This window comes from Archocentrus centrarchus, unplaced genomic scaffold, assembly GCF_007364275.1.
Source record: "Archocentrus centrarchus isolate MPI-CPG fArcCen1 unplaced genomic scaffold, fArcCen1 scaffold_69_ctg1, whole genome shotgun sequence".
In the NCBI taxonomy this organism is placed as follows: domain Eukaryota; kingdom Metazoa; phylum Chordata; class Actinopteri; order Cichliformes; family Cichlidae; genus Archocentrus; species Archocentrus centrarchus.
In genome coordinates this window covers 24,316-34,761 of record NW_022060285.1, presented here as the reverse complement: position 1 = coordinate 34,761, position 10,446 = coordinate 24,316, and positions in this window count along the sequence as shown.

Below are 10,446 nucleotides of genomic sequence, written 5' to 3'. Positions count from 1 at the left end.
AGTATTGCCTTTCTGCATCAATTTGTTTCATAAGATCAGAATCAATTCTTCCTGTGTCTTTGGAACGACTGTGTAATGCTAACATGCAAGCCCTATGCTCCTCATTCCTCTCATGCTCACCGATACGCTCAGAATGTTTCCAATCAGAAAACCCATTGACAAATGCATTGCACTTACTTGAGAACAGTTTGCAAGCAAAACAATAAATGCAACCAGAGGAAGGTGAGTAAAGGAGCCACTGCCTTTCCACAGACTGACCATTAGGTAGACAGCATTTGACTAAGGAATTTGTGAAACTCCTAGTGCCACCCCCCATGGTCATATCTCTAATTGAGGCAGGGTACTTTTCACTCCGATTTTGAAAAGCAACTGCTCCTCTACTAACCAGAATCGACTTAGCCTGTTCAGTAATGGCATTTGGCCACAAAGCAGGGTCATTAACGGTTTCACACCAGGAGTTTGAGGTCCTAGCTGCTAATGGGATACTGGTCTCAGTGTACTCCTCCTGGTCTGACAGTGAGTCTGCTGTTGTAAGAGTACACGAGTCTGGAATGGCTGTGGTATTTGAGCAGGAAGCAGAAGATCCATGACTGGAGATGGTGTCCCCAGCTTCTGGGTGGAAACTGAGCTCTGTGTGTGGCCCTGAAGCCTGAGCCTGAGAGGCCAGGTCTACACCGGATTGGATCTGTGTGGGCTCCGGCATGATCAAATCAGTGGTGCTCTCTACACTGCTGCAACTCGGACCACTGATGACATTATCAACATTGGTATCAACATTGGATTCCTTTGGCTTATCAAAAAAGCCAGAAATCGAAGGCACATTTTTTAAGAAGTCAGCCTGTTTTGCCTCTCTGTTTTTTTTGGCTCTTCGCTTTGAAGCGCCACTTTTTTGTTTGCAATCCATAGGCCTACTATTAATGACAGTTGCAAAAAAAAACAAAAAAAAAAACAAGACAAACAAAAAACCAAGTCGCCACTGGCTCTGTGAAAAGTCACTTGATGACAACACGATATATGATTAAGGGCAGAAGCTAGATAAAGGTAATATCTCAACCGTGTAAGACTTCCTAAGACAGAACAGAATATGATGAAATGATTAAAATGGGAAAAAGTCGCTTATCAGCTTTTTAGTTATTAAAGATGGCCAAAAGTTGCAGTGTGAAGCTTAAAGGCAGAAAGTAGCTGTTGTTTACATATCAAAACTAATAGGCAATGTCGCTAAATTCACTAAATGAAGTTGCCAGAGAATGGCCAAATACAATACAACACTCCTTAAAGTTCGGAAGGTGTTATATTTAAACACGAAATACACTAGCCTTTTAAGGTAGGCTTTTAACCTTTAAAGGTGTAATGTGATATGTGTATAATGTGATATAGTACACAATAATAAAATATAAATGTATACAAGCCTTTAAAAAGGCTGTTGAATATTAAACTACATATGATGATATAGTATGATATAATATAATACAATATAATATAAATGTATACAAGCCTTTAAAAAGGCTGTTGAATATTAAACTATACGTATAATGATATAGTATAGCTTAATATAATATGATACAAATGAATGCAAGCCGCATCATCTGCAAAAGCAGAGAGACTCTGAGGCCAACAAGGAAGAAGCCTTCCGCCACCTGGCTACGCCTAGAAATTCTGTCCATAAAAATTATGAACAGAATCGGTGACAAAGGGCAGCCCTGACGGAGTCCAACACCCACAGGAAACAAATCCGACTTATTACCGGCTATACGGACCAAGCTCTCACTGTGGTTGTACAGGGACTGAATGGCCCGCAACAATGGGCCAGACACCCCATACTCCCGCAGAACCTCCCAAAGAACACCCCGAGGAACACGGTCGAATGCCTTCTCCAAGTCCACAAAGCACATGTAGACTGGTTGGGCAAACTCCCACGCACACTCGAATATCCTTGAGAGGATAAAGAGCTGGTCCAGCGTTCCACGACCAGGACGAAAACCGCATTGTTCCTCCTGAATCCGAGGTTCGACTAACGGACGCACCCTCCTTTCCAGCACCCTGGCATAGACCTTACCGGGGAGGCTGAGGAGTGTGATCCCCCGAAAGTTGGAGCACACCCTCCGGTCTCCCTTCTTAAAGATGGGGACCACCACCCCGGTCTGCCAATCCAATGGCACTGCCCCAGATCTCCACGCGATGTTGCAGAGGCGTGTCAACCAAGACAGCCCTACAACATCCAGAGCCTTCAGGAACTCAGGGCGAATCTCGTCCACCCCAGGGGCTCTGCCACCAAGGAGTTGTTTAACTACCTCAGTGACCTCACCCCCAGTGATGGTCAAGTCATCCCCCTCATCCCCAGACTCTGCTTCCACTACAGAAGGCGGGTCAGTGGGATTCAGAAGGTCCTCGAAGTATTCCTTCCACCGTCCGACTATAGCCTCAGTTGAAGTCAGCAGCACCCCCCCCGCACTATAAACAGTGTGAGTGAAGCACTGCTTTCCCCTCCTGAGTCGCCTGACGGTTTGCCAGAATCGCTTCGATGCCGTCCGAAAGTCTTTTTCCATAGCCTCACCAAACTCCTCCCACACCCGAGTTTTTGCTTTGGCCACTACCCGAGCTGCATTCCGCTTGGCCTGTCGATACCTGTCAGCTGCCTCCGGAGTCCCACAGGCTAACCAAGCCCGATAGGACTCTTTCTTCAGCTTGATGGCTCCCTTCACCTCCGGTGACCACCATCTGGTTCGGGGGTTACCACCACGCCAGGCACCAACCACCTTGCAGCCACAGCTCTGAGCAGCAGCCTCAACAATGGAGGTGCGGAACATGGTCCATTCAGACTCAATGTCCTCAGCCTCCCTCGGAATGCTGTCGAAGTTCTGCCGGAGGTGGGAGTTGAAGATCTCCCGGACTGGGGCTTCTGCCAGGCGTTCCCAGCGCACCCTCACAATACGTTTAGGTGTGCCAGGTCTGTCCAGCATCTTCCCCCGCCACCTGATCCAACTCACCACCAGGTGGTGATCAGTTGACAGCTCAGCTCCTCTCTTCACCCGAGTGTCCAGAACATACGGCCGCAGATCTGATGATACGATTACAAAATCGATCATCGACCTGCGACCTAGGGTGTCCTGGTGCCATGTGCACTTATGGACATCCTTGTGTTCGAACACGGTGTTTGTTATGGACAAACTGTGGTTTGCACAGAAGTCCAATAACAAAACACCATTCGGGTTCAGATCGGGCAGGCCGTTCCTCCCAATCACGCCCCTCCAGGTCTCACTGTCATTGCCCACGTGAGCGTTGAAGTCTCCCAGCAAGACTATGGAGTCACCAGATGGAGCACTCTCCAGCACCCCACCCAGCAACTCCAAAAAGGGTGGGTACCCTGAACTGTCATTCGGCGCATAAGCGCAAACAACAGTCAGGACCCGTTCCCCAGCCCGAAGGCGCAGGGAAACTACCCTCTCGTCCACCGGTGAAAACTCCGACGTACAGGCAGCAAGCCGGGGGGATACAAGAATACCCACCCCAGCTCGCCGCCTCTCACCGAGGGCAACTCCAGACTGGAACAGAGTCCAGCCCTTCTCCAGGAGACTGGTTCCAGAGCCCAGGCCATGCGTTGAGGTGAGCCCAACTATGTCTAGCTGGTATCTCTCAACCTCACGCACTAGCTCAGGCTCCTTCCCCACCAGAGAGGTGACATTCCATGTCCCAACAGCCAGTTTCGATAGCCGGGGATCGGTCCGCCAGGGCCTCCGCCCTCGGCCACCGCCCGACACACATTGCACCCGACCCCTACGACACCTCCTGCGGGTGGTGGGCCTGCAGGAGGGCGGGCCCATGTAACCTCTTCGGGCTGCGCCCGGCCAAGCACCACGGGCTAATGCCTGGCCACCAGACGCTCTCCCTCGAGCTCCCTCCCCAGGCCTGGCTCCAGGGTGGGGCCCCGGTAACCCTATCCCGGGCAGGGTAACTGTTCCCTTGTTTTTTCACTCATAAGGGTCTTCTGAACCGCTCTTTGTCTGGACCCTCACCCAGGACCAGTTTGCCATGGGAGACCCTGCCAGGGGGACAAGCCCCCAGACAACATAGCTCCTGGGATCACTGGGACACACAAACCCCTCCACCACGATAAGGTGGCGATTCACGGTTGGCTTCATCAGGGGGGGGCCTCCAGCTCGCAGTGGAACGGTTCGCAGCCGAGTGTGAAGCGGCTGGCATGAGAATCAGCACCTCTAAGTCTGAGGCCATGGTCCTCAGCCGGAAAAGGGTGGAGTGCCATCTCCGGCTCAGGAACGAGTTCTTGCCTCAAGTGGAGGAGTTTAAGTATCTCGGGGTCTTGTTCACGAGTGATGGGCGAAGGGAACGGGAGATCGACAGGCGGATCGGGGCTGCTTCTGCAGTGATGCGGACGCTGCACCGGTCCGTCGTGGTGAAGAGGGAGCTTAGCGTAAAAGCGAAGCTCTCGATTTACCGGTCGATCTACGTTCCTACCCTCACCTATGGTCACGAGCTTTGGGTAGTGACCGAAAGAATAAGATCGCGAATACAAGCGGCAGAAATGAGTTTCCTTCGAAGGGTGGCTGGCCTCTCCCTTAGAGATAAGGTGAGGAGTGCGGCCATCCGGGAGGGACTCAGAGTAGAGCCGCTGCTCCTCCACATCGAAAGGAGCCAGTTGAGGTGGCTCGGGCATCTGATTAGGTTGCCTCCTGGCCGCCTCCTGGGTGAGGTGTTCCGGGCATGTCCCACCGGGAAGAGGCCCCGTGGTAGACCCAGGACACGCTGGAGAGATTATGTATCTCGGCTGGCCTGGGAACGCCTTGGGGTCCCTCCGGATGAGCTGGAGGAGGTGGCTGGGGAGAGGGAAGCTTGGGCTTCTCTGCTTAGGCTTCTGCCCCCGCGACCCGGCCCCGGATAAGCGGAAGAAAATGGATGGATGGATGGATGGATGAATGCAAGCCTTTAAAAAGGCCAAGGTCAAGTTCTGAGTGAACAGAAGTGATGCAGGGGGTTATATATATAGAGACAGAGCCAAAGTCTCCGCCCCTTCTTTCAGTCCACTACTTGTGGCCAATTCAGTGACTTTTGATGGTCCCTGGCGACTAAAAATGTCGTGTAGCGCCTTTGGCAACTTTTTGGTCAGCTGATGACTCAACTCATCTTTTCAGTGGCATTGTCCGTTGATTCTAGCTATCCCGACATGCCGCTATTCAGACAACTAATGTAATAAATATTTGCCTTTACTGACGGTTAGGGTTAGGAATAGTTTTAGGGTAAGGCATATGCCTTTATTGACGGTTAAGGTTAGGAATAGTTTTGGGTTAGGCACATTTAATTAAACAGTGTGTCAGTAATGAACAAAACCAAAACATACCGCTATGCCGACAATAGAAATCAATGGCAATAGCGACATGCACCTGGCATAGTCATTGTTTTTCAGCATAAATGTAACTCTGTGCTGCTATCAGAAGTGTTTCTCATGGTGAAATAGTGCTGCAGATTAGCTCTAATCTTTAAAAATTGCTAGCATTGCACTTTTGCATTATGAACGCAGCCATGCATGCACGTTTTCTAGAGATGAGCGTTGTGTATGATGCTTTGCCGTCATATGTCACGTCATGACGTCATCTGGCGATTTTTCAGAGAGCCAATAGTGACTTTCTGTGATTTCCACAGGAAAATCCATATTGGACATCCAAATTTGTTCATATGGACATATGCAAGCGAAATCTGCAAAGTTGAGAGGTACAAAACCTTGTGTTCTTAAGGTGAATATCTACTGGTGTATTACTCTCCCCAAAGAGAACTAATAGGTTATAATGACAAGTGAATCACCATGTCATTTTGTGTGCAAACAATATTGTGCAGGAGCAAAATCACTTCTCACAGAATATAGATACAAGTTCTGCTAGCTCTCTACTGGGGCCAGCGTTAGGCCCAGGATATGCGGTGGTCACAAAGCGACAGTGTTGCTAGGTCTAGTAACTTGTGCGCATCTCTAGCGATAAAAGAAACCATCTATTGACTTTGGCGATTTTATGGCGAATCTGGCTACTTGTCTTTTAAGTGACAAAAGCATTATTTTTCAACACAACTGTAGCCCTGCGCCACTGTCAGAAGCCATTCTAATGGAGAAATAGGGCAGCAGATTAGCTCTGATCTGTAAAAAGCTGCTAGCACTGCCTTGGTTAGCAATACCTATTCCGACATCCCGCTATGTTGACATGTCGCTATTCCGACACTTCTTCACTGATGGTTAAGGTTAGGAATAGTTTTGGGTTAGGCACATATCGCTATGCCGACAATAGACATCAATTGTCGGCATAGCAGCATGTCGCAATAGCAACATGAATCCCACTGCCTTCTTGTAGGATAGTCATAGCCGTGCACCCGTTATAACGCTGTGACATTATACATAATGTCATGACTTTATCTGGCGACTTCTAGCGACTTTTGAGAGAGTCAATAACAACTTTCTGTGATTTTCTTAACAATACTGAGTCCACTGGAAAATCGACATTGGAAATCCAAATTTGTTCACTGAAAAAATACAGTTGCTCTTTCAATGACATAAGTCTTTAAGTACAATATAATTTATTCCAATACAGTTATAATATTATGTAAATGTCTATGAGCTTTTAAACAAATTGTTGGTGGCTAAATCTGATATGTGAGATATTAATAAAATAATATTGATAGAAGTTTCGATAAATGGATTTAAGAATATTAGATTCAATTTTCACTTAACTGTGGGACATATGGAAGCGTAATCTACAAAGTGAAGTGGTACAAAACCTGGTGTTCCGAAGGTGAATGTCTACTTGTCTATTACTCTCCCCGAAGACAACTAATAGGTATCATGACAAGTGAATCACCATCGAAATCACTTCCCACAGAAAATAGATACAAGTTCTACTAGCTCTCTACTGGGGCCAGCGTTAGGCCCAGGATACGTTGTGGTCACGAAGCAGGTGTTGTCAATTGAGAAACTTTGCCGTTAGATTTAGTGACTTGTGGGGGTTACACCTCTCCATTACGAAACCCCGCTACTCCGAAACCCGAAACCGGGGGTGCATATCCCTACCCCCTTACCCTAACCCTAACCCCGTTCGGAGTGGCGGGGTTTTGGAAAGGAAAAACGTCCGCACTTGTGGGCGTCCCTAGCGACAAAAAGACATTTAGCAACTTTCGCAACCTTTTGGTGAATCTGGCTGCTCGTCTTTAAAGTGACAAAAATTATTGTTCTCAACATAACTGTAGCTTTGCGCCGCTGTCAGAAGCATTTCTAACGGTGAATCAGTGCTGCAGATTAGCTCTGATCTGTAAAAATCCGCTAGCACTGTCTTCTTCTACTACAGACATAACCGTCCCCACACGTTTTCTAGAGATTGGCATTGCGTGCATGGTGCTGTGACATCATACGTAATGTCATGATGTCATCTGGTGACTTTAAGCGCCTTTTCAGAGAGCCAATTGCGACTTTCTGTGATTTTTAGCAGGACTGAGTCCACTGGAAAATTCATATTGGTTTTTCTCTTACAATGGCTGCCGTTCCTCATGGCCCAGGGATCCTCTGGTTGTCGTCCCCCATGCCCCAGGGGCCCTCTGGTTGCCATACATCATGGCTCAGGGGCCCTCTGGTTGCCATATTCTGTGGCCCAGGGGCCCTCTGGTTTTTGTACTGCATGGCCCAGGGACCATCTGGTTGCCATATCCTGTAGCCCAGGGGCCCTTTGATTGCTGTCCCCCTAGGCGCTCTAGTCGCCGTACCGCATAGCCCAGGGGCCCTTTGATTGCCGTTTCCTGTGGCCCAGGGGCCCTATGGTTGCCATATCCCGTGGCTCAGGGGCCCTTTGATAGCTGTCCCCCGTGGCCCAGGGGCCCTCTGATTGCCGTCCCCCGTGGCCCAGGGGCCCTCTGGTTGCCATATCCCGTGGTTCAGGGGCCCTTTGCCATCCCCCGTGGCCCAGGGGCCCTCTGATTGCCGTCCTCCGTGGCCTAGGGGCCCTCTGGTTGCTGTACGACATGGCCCAGGGGCCCTCTGGTTCCTATGTCCTGTGGCCGAGGGCCCTCTGACTGCTGTCACTCCCCCCAGCCCATTTCAGTTAACCCTTATAGACTAAAGAAGTACAACTAAAGAAGATCCTAGAATAGAGGGCTCTATCGCAATCAGCATCGACATCGGTATCTGGATTGTTGTTGGGCCCCCCCTGGGCCCCCTGGATCCATGGGCCCCGGGGCGCCAGCCCCACTCGCCTGGTCGGTAATATGGCCCTGGTAGGAACGTAGATCGACCAGTAAATCGAGAGCTTCGCTTTTACACTAAGCTCCCTCTTCACCACGACAGACCGGTGCAGCGTCCGCATTACTGCAGAAGCAGCCCCGATCCGTCTGTCAATCTCCCGTTCCCTTCTCCCATCACTCGTGAACAAGACCCCGAGATACTTGAACTCCTCCACTTGGGGCAAGAACTCGTTCCTGAGCCGGAGAGGGTCACAGTCGATCATCTTAAATAACACTTATGAATACAAAAAACCCACAAAGTTTATAGAGTCCCCATGATTTGTATATTCCAGCTTTTAGTGGCTATACAGCACCAATGAACCTCTTACAAAAAGATTCACCTGTTTATCTTCTATCATAGCTCCTTCAGCAAACATGCTCTGTCCTCCAAGAACATTTTATGAGATGAGACATCCTGTTAGATGCCACATGGGGATAATTTTCTGGTCCATAGATACAGAGGAGAGAGGAGACTCAAAACTGAGAAATGAGAAACCCAAACTGTGACATTAGGTAAATGGATAGACAAACTGCTGGGAATCAACAACTCTTTATTCCCAACAGTTCTACATCACCTGAGTTTACAGATTAATTTGTTCCTCCTGTTACAATTATGCTCACCAGTAAAATCACAGCAGGTATGTCACCTATAGTTAAATCTTTGCACTATAAACATTCATACAAACCTCCCTGAACTCAACAAAAAAAGGATAAGAGAACATAACAGACCATAACTCATCATTAGAAACAACATGTTTGTTCTTTATTTTGAAACTCTGACAACCAACCACTGATTGTTATTCTTTTGGTTCAGTTTATTCTTCATTGGATTGTATGTTGTTATTTTTACACAGTACTCAAGATAAAAAAGTCCATTTCTTTTTGTTCGGTCACAGGACATACAGTTGTAGCCACCGAAAGTTTCCGGCCGATCCGTGACGCGACCTTGGCCGGTCCTTGGCCGATTCGTGGCCGAACCTTGGCCTAAACGCAATCCCCCGCTAATGACGTAGGCATTCCGGCCACTGGTGGGAACGCCCCTAAGCAGTATTTGGGGAAAATGGTGGTAATGTCTTGTTTATCCACCAGGAGGAGCAGTAATAGTGGAAGTGCATTCATTTACAGCCCGCTGTATACTGTACCAAGGAAACCCGGTCTCACGGCAGTTCGTGCAATAGTCAGGAAATTTAATCTATTGATTCGTGCTCATGAACACGAATTCCCTCTTTTTTTCGTGTTACTCAGCACGACTTATAACCTGCCTGAAATGCAGTGGGATAATGTTCGTGCCTCTGAGCACGACTTCTAAGCTGCAGTATAAGCTGAATTTTTTTTATTTTTTTTGCCCATGTCCCCCACTTTTCCCCCCTTTTCTTTTGAACTGGAAACTCAGACGCTGAATTATGCCTTTACTTGCGATCCTTAACCGCCACTTTTCCTTTTGACATGAATTTCTCCTTGTTTCATTTAATGTGGGGTGCTGCTTATGGTTGTAACGAGGCCATTTGTAAATGCAGAAAGCAGCACCATCAGAGCCTGAAGGCAACCATCATGGTTTCATGTTATTTCTAGTAAAAGTCACTTTTTTTTTCTTTTTTTTTGCTTGATCCATAAAGATAGACAGAAAAATGTTTTGGACACATATCTGCAGAAACATATTTCACTGTCAGAGGTCTTTATTCCTCTTCTTTTTATCGTGGTTCAGTCACATAAATAAAATCTTATTAAGTATCAGACATCATCTCTTCAGAACAGAGGAACAAAAAAGACTAAATTATTAAATTTGTTCACTTTGGGTTAATTGTTATTTGGAATGTCATAAAACAGACAGTTTTTGCAAATTCAGACTCAACTCTAACTGTAATCTGTAAAAAAACAAGGAAGGGTCATTAAAACCAGCACAAGAGGTAAAAACTGGTTTTCATTTGATTTCTATGTATCTCAAACACTCTAAAATTAAACACATGATGATTAAATCCATTAAATCCAGCGTCCTACCGGCCTGGCATCGGGGTGGATGACGCCATCATCTACCTCCTGCACCGAGCTCTGACCCACCTGGAGAAGCCTGGAAGCACTGTGAGGATCATGTTCTTTGATTTCTCCAGTGCTTTTAACACCATCCAGCCAGGACTTCTGAGAGACAAGCTGGAACTGTCAGGAGTGGACCACCACATCTCCGAG